Below are 7,596 nucleotides of genomic sequence, written 5' to 3' on the forward strand. Positions count from 1 at the left end.
ACATGCCTTACTAAAATTATCAGATTAAAATAAGACACCAAGGATATATAACATCAATTTCGCTTCATGATGAAAGTTTTCCAATATGAAACTATTATATACGTATGCCTAACAGTTCATGAACATAAATGTATGATATTGTTTATAAAGCAGTATGTGTGAGAATCTGAAAATTGATTTTATTACAACATTTTTCCTAATAATTTTGTATATCACACATGGCCTGCACATGACAATTATCAGTAATCATGGAAAGGTCTTGAAACTGGATTCCGTTATGAATTTTCTTGGACTTCAGAATTCCAGGAAATGACCACCCTGTTAAAAGCATCGTTATTTTTTTCTTTTCCAATTTGGTTCCTCTTTTTTCACTTTACGCTTCTTTTAGTTCTCAAACTTTTCCTCTGATGTAAATTCTGTTGAGGTTTCGGGAGTTCCTTGCTCCATTAAAGGCAACGATTTTTTTTATTCCCAGTTGTGTTCACTTTAAGCTGTCTGGGACAGTAAATTAATGGAGCAGTCAGGTGTTCAGTTTTTGGTGATGGTGGCTGAACGAAGGTCCTTCCGTGAGGTTCCTAACGTCCGGGCGCACATTGAGACGCAGGGCAGTGCAGAGCAGGGCAGACTCAGGGCAGGTCAGCATAGGTGTGGTGCGCACAATGGGAAGCAGTCTGTCGTCCTATGCAGGCCCTGTGATCATGGCTGCTGCTCATGATTACCTGAGAAACCTCATTCAGAATCTGACTGGAAAATGAATTCGAGAATACTTTGTTATTATATGACATTTGTAGGGGAAAGAGATCACTGTGGAGGAGTGAGTACATGGCCAAGAGGAATACCCATGGTGCATTTGGTTTAACATCTGAGTTGAGTGATGAAAAATTCAAGAATTATTTCAGATTAAGAGAACAATTTGATAAGGTGCAAACATGATACAAAGTGACATATCATCTGAAGGTTGCAACGCCCAAAAACCAATCGGGAGTAGAGAAAAAACTGGCTGTGTTTTTAAGATAAGTTTTATTTTCCCTTCACATCTGTCTTTCAGCAATATAGGAACGGAGGAAAAAATCATCTGATGAACAATTCCCTTTTCTTTTGACCTGTAATACTGCCTCCATAATGTCATTATAATGGATAATTGTAAAAGGAAAAATAACAGGAAAAACAGTGTTGATAAGAAGCACACAGGTCTTTTCCGAGAGATTCATCAGAAATTAACAAAATCATTCATATGACTTTCACATCATATAATATTTTTGGTGGATTACTGAGTTACCCTGTGCCGCATGTGCGCAGAAAACTGCGTTTCAAACACTGCGTGACGCAGGTCGAAGCAGGTCCGCCCCTGCGCTGTGCTGTCCTGTTGACAATGTGCGCGCTTACATTTAAAATAGTGAAATGCAGTTTTCTGCCCTGCTTGTAAAATACCGCCTGTGTCGCCTGCGTCTCAATGTGCCCGGCCTAAGACCGTTAATGAGATTGAGGGACCAGACCTTGCTTTTAATTTCTTCCCCCAAAGGATCGGTTTCTGCCATTTCTTTCTCCTGGGTATCTCTCGTTTCACTGGTCACCGAAATGACTTTTGGGTCTCTTCTCCTTTTAAAGTGCCCCTATCATCAGATTTCACTTCGTTAAACGAGTTTTATTGTCTTTTTAATCAACAATAGTTTCCTTCAATTGCGAAGTATTTTCTCAAAGTATTAAAAAAAATGCATAAGAAAAATGCGAAACATTATGCAAATATCGTAAATAGGTTATGAAAAGGAATCTCAATACTGAACAATATTTTTACAAAATACCGAAGAAATTTCGCATTAATATTAAATAACAACAAACAAAAAATAAAGCTATGCTAAACTGATTTTGATTTATAGGATAGCTAGGAACACTTTTCAGTGTGTTTTATAAAAAAAAAAAACTTATGTGACACTGCAAGCAAAGCAAAAATAACATGATGAAATATTTTCTTCAACATTGGCAAAGGAGAATCTATTCAATATCAGTAATATGCAATGAAACCTAAGAAGAAATTTGCATCATACAAGAATACTGGCATGACTGAAACAAATAATAATAGTGGTAGATATAATGCAAAGTTATGCAAAGTAGTCATGACAGATAAATTGAATACTAGCAATTTTTTTGTAGATTCATCACAGCTAGCAGTTGGATTCTTAAAAAAAATTGTAAAGCGTGGTAATCAGATATGAAGATTTAAAGCAAAGAATTCGCACAAGTGCCATGTTAATTTCCATTTGTGTGACCTCTAAATCGTGCTCCTGGACTTCGAAGGCAAAGTACACACGTAACTTTTCCCTGTGCTAAGCTTACCTCGGATTTTATGGAATGATTTTTTATGCTCAATAAAAGGGGGACTTACATAAGCAAAACTAAAGGTGGTGTAAAGGCTGATGAAAGGATTTGTATGTGTGTGTTTTAGCACTCATGTTATACAGCAATGACTTCTCAAGTGCTGTATTTTCCATGTTTCTCATTTCCTGAGTGACCGATAGATAATGTCCTTATGTCTAACTAAATAGGTTTTTTAATCTTATTAAACACCGAATGAGGTATTCTTATAATTTATAAAAAATAACCTTTGTTACTTCAGCAAATGTTTTCTTTGTAATCCAACCCCCTCATTCAATATCCATTAAATATTGTAACTGATACTCTTTTAAGTTTCCTTCCTAAATGATGAGTAAACATTTCCCAGCAGAAGTCTCAAGATGCTTTATCATATTCTCGCAAAACCCTCTCATATTCTGTAGTCTAACAAGAAGAAGATAACACAGATTTACTACGAATCTGGGAGTCTTTGATAGCTACAATTACAATTTTTCTTCTAACCTTCCATTTATCGTTTCTTGTTGAAGAAATGCAACAAGGTAACTTTATCCTAAATGACAGACTTTTCGTACGTCTCTTAAGTCTTTTTACACCGTTGCTTTATTTAGAGAATGGTCTTGAAAGGTTCGTCCGATTCATTTTATCATGCTGTTCGTAGCTGAAAGCGACGCCACCCAGTTTTGTTTTTTCCTAATGCTATGTAAGGAGCAAACGGCATTCATTAGTTTCAGTGTTTACCCGCGGATATTAGTTTTCAGGGAACGGTATTCTTCACAACAGCAGTTTCAGTCTAATCGGTTAATGTTTCATTCCTGGAATACTAACGGCTAGCTCTGGAACCAGAAAAAAAAGTGAAATATGAAGGTAGTCACGTGGCAGAATAAGAAGAGAAAAAGAAAAATAAGGAAAAACTTCAATTTTTTTCTGGAGTATTCGAATGAATGCAGTTGATAATTAGAAACCTTAATTTTGCAATTAGATAAGAATAATGCTGCACATTGTATTGTTGTTATTACTTGTATCATTGTAATCATTATCATTATAATAACACATACAAATAGAAAAAGAATTCCAGTTTTACTAAACGTCGCGAAAGAGAATTATCAATTAGTTCGTCCTTCAAAGCGTATCAGGCCACAGAGCCTTGAAGATAAAATACAGCTCTTTGCAGAATGAGCACGATAAGACAGTAGCTTTGTTCAAGAATGACACTAAGATCACAGATATAAAAATTAAAATTACGAGTATTAAGGAACAGAGGTAGTATAGAGGCCAGCAGTGTTGTTAATTCCTTTCAAAAACAACTTAGCAGGAATACTTTTTTATGAATAATTTCTGATTACTCTGGGAAGTATTTCAGTTTTTAAGCAGTGAGCAACTGGAACCCAGAGAGGATAAAATTTATTTTGCTTTATTATCCTCCTCCAAATGATCATTTCGTTCTCTTCTTGAATTATTTTTCAAAATTTGTTCTTCATTTTTCTATATTTTCTCTTTGTGCCTTATGCTGTCATCAGATTTCACTTTGGTTAACGGATATTTGTGCAGCAATTTTATGAGGCTTTATGAAACAGGTTTACTTTCCTTTCCTTTAATAAGTAATGAGCCTCCATTTTTTTATGATAAGGATTGAGATTTCATTTTAGTGAGATTACATGAAATTACAGAATTGTGTTATTAATGTAAAAAAAAACCCTGTGATTAGAATACACCGACAATTTTACAAAAATGACAGAAAGCTATACCCGAAAATTGTAATGAAAAAATATATTATCAATGGGACTGGACAAAAAAATATTCTTGCTAAATTTTTAGTAATGCTGAAAAAAATGTGTATGTTATAAAGAAAAACTATTAGTAAAATTAAAACATCATGCACACATTCAATAAATACTAGTAGGGAAACACTTTTTTTAAACACCTACGACTCCCAAAACTACGGGATTAGATTTAGATAAAAAATAATGTCAGTATGGATGAATAAAGCAAAAGTAATATTATGCAAAAATGTGAAACAGGAATGTGTAAAGCATAACAGATGTTATGTGCAATTGTCATCGACAAGGAGAAAGGGCTTTTTAATGAAAGTAGAACTCCATTAGAAGGAAAAACTCGCTGGGGGCGAAAGTAAAGAGGAAGGATTTTTAATCTTCTGGATGTCCTCAATTGAGGTGACTTCTTTAGCAAGAGTCGTTTAAGTTTAAATTGCAATTGCTTTAATAAAAACAAAAGTTTGACTTGAGATTCAGTCTGAAATGCCTTTCTTCCAGAATTCCTTTTTATTTTCTTCATGTTAAAATGACCTTCCCAGCCCTTGTAAACTAGGCAATGCTACGGCCGCGCTAAAAGAGTTCTGTATAGATAGGAAATGGCCAGGCAGAGTAAATTTGGCTATGTAATCAAAACAAAAAGATCGTGGGCTTATTTCTTATATGACATAATTAACTGGTATCTGGTATCTGAAAAAACAGTATCAAAAGTCTCTCTCTCTCTCTCTCTCTCTCTCTCTCTCTCTCTCTCTCTCTCACACACACACACACAGTACGAACCCACGAGCTTTGAAGATGAACACAAACGTACCTCTTATTTCTTGTTAGTTGTCTGTTCCTGAGTGTGTTCGTGTTGTATTTGCTGAAATGAACAGACTGCTCGTGGATGCATTTCATCTGGAGAAGAAAGGAAGATAATTTATGAGAACTTGACGAATTCTGAATGTCAAATAGTCTTATATTTCAACACTGATCAGGTACCGCACACCAAGGACCATTATCCCTTTTTCTTCGCATTTTATGACTGAACGAACAAGAGAAGAAGCCCAAATCATTCTCAACTAGTGGTGTCACACTCATGTCTTGATATAATACAAAGGAGCTTTCCAACTCCAAAAACTAAAGGTCTTTATGACCTAGAAAATTTGATGTTGCATTTTACCATAGAAATTAGAATATTAAAACTTTTATTATCCATCACATTCCCTACTTATTTATTACTGGTTCGGCTTATCTGTAAAGGAAGTTTTATTTTTCTGTAAACGAGTTCTAATATCGTTAATTTTCTGTTCACAACACCACTTTTCATTTTACTGAAACCATAAGACGAGAAAACGATACTGATCTACAGATAGTTCTTTCTGCAAAATAATTTTAAATCACTTTGCAGGAAGTAAAGATGATTTGTGACCAATGTTTTATCATTTCCCCTGAAGAAAAGGCAATGAGGTGAATCTAAATTTAAAGTTCAGGCTTATCTTTCTTTGAAGGATTAAAGGCAGTTTTCCAGCGTTTTTCCAACGTTGTTATTATTGTCTTTATATGGATAATAATAAGGGCATTTATTGCACGCCTGTGGAAAGAGCCACAAAACTACTGAATTGCAGAGATAACCTTAAAAGGCTACCAAAGTAGTATAACAGTTGTCAAATGCTTACTGCGTTTTGAAAAGCCCCAAACCTTATAGAACTACTGGTCCCCTAATATGATATAGGTGGTGGTTCATTTTCTCTCTCAAAAGTTTCCATCTAGCATTTTTTCATCAATTCTGCGTTTAAGCAGAATCCAGTTACGTGTTTCTTTGAATATTTGCTTAGATTGGCTGCAGCTTGAGTTAAAACAAATGGAAAAAACAAAGCAGTTCTTCAGGTAAACTTGTATAAAACGAACAAGTTTCGAGACGCTGACTTCTATTTAAATTTAATTTCTATTTAATTATTATTTTATTTTGGACTTTTGAGACATTTTTTCAGTCACTTATGATAGCATTACTGATAGAAACATGACATGTTTTAGGAAGAAATTTAGATTATTAAAGAAACTTTCACCCGATCAACAATAACTTCTGTGAAATACGACGGACGGACATATTGAGGTCAACCGATAAGCGTCAAGCTTTATGCCCATTTACACGAGCATTTCCGCCAGAATAAAGACAAATAAAAATGCGCCGAGGTTTCTTGGCGCAATCGAGTTTCTGTACAGCATATAATGCTGGATGAAACTCTCAGCCAAATTGTGAAACTCTCAGTTGCGACCCATGAACCTTTTAACCACGGCTTGGTGGTGAATGTGTTTGAAGGTTGTCTCTTAACTATGAATTATAGACATTCGAGAGATGTGTATATGGACAGAGCATTCTGTCTAGTATTTCATTATCCACTTCATCTTGACATGCCACTGTTATAAGAAGAACCTATAAAATATATTTTACAAACACTAAAGTTGAATAAAAAAAAAACAGATGTCTGAAGATATCCTTCAGTTACTCTTTTTATTCTGGAATTATCCACAGAATTTAGAATTGTTTATCAAGACCACACAAAACCCCAGATTTACTACTTGAAGTGTTGTATGGTTAGAATTAGTCAGCGTATTGGAGAAGATATATATTGCTTAAGCCTCTGAGATGATTTTCAGATTATCTCCATGAAAAAAATAAAAAAACCATTACTTAAAGCCCGATCTACAAACTCCTTAGCACCAACTACCATGATTTACATAAGGGAAGTGCGTTGCAAACAACGCACTTCTAAGGTAAATCATAGTCGATGGAGATTGTAGGTCAATCTTCAGTAAATACTATTTTTACATTCTCTTGAAGAAGATCATCTGAGAAATCATTTGAGCGACTTAAGCAATATATATGCTCCTGTGGTGAGAGACTGATTCTAACCATAAAAAGATTCAAGTAGTAATCCTGGGATCGTTGCATGGTGTTCTCTAAGCATCCCGAAGACCATTTAACCAACAAAACTAAAACTTTCAGTCAATAGGAGAGTAGTGCGGGTTCAGACACCTTAGGACATCGAGAGCTTTCGGAAATGAAAATTGAGCATTCGATTTGCATCAAAGACTGGACACAGTTGTTGGGGAACTTTGTAACACATGAAATTGAGCAGGCCGATAAAAACACTATCTCACTTGACAAAGCCCTGCATTTCGGTTGACAGTACTTCAGTCCTGATCACTGGTGAGTGTGGAGAGTTGGTGACTGACAAACGTATCTAAATGGAATATACAGTGTGGAATGACGACGTTTTTGTGTTGGAAATGCTGGCTGTCCTTGGTGATAGGAGTCAACCGTCGAGTCTAAATGTCCTTGCAGCTTCCGCGCATCCATCGAAGATCTTGCGTGAGAATGGGAAGAGCTTCGCCGAGATCATCTGTAACTCACCTTTGAGGGCGCTTAAAAAATTCCCAAGAAGTTTTCTACACTTAGTCATTATAGTTGTTATACCTGACGCAGCTCATT

The sequence above is a fragment of the Macrobrachium rosenbergii genome, unplaced genomic scaffold (assembly GCF_040412425.1).
Source record: "Macrobrachium rosenbergii isolate ZJJX-2024 unplaced genomic scaffold, ASM4041242v1 13895, whole genome shotgun sequence".
Lineage (NCBI taxonomy): Eukaryota > Metazoa > Arthropoda > Malacostraca > Decapoda > Palaemonidae > Macrobrachium > Macrobrachium rosenbergii.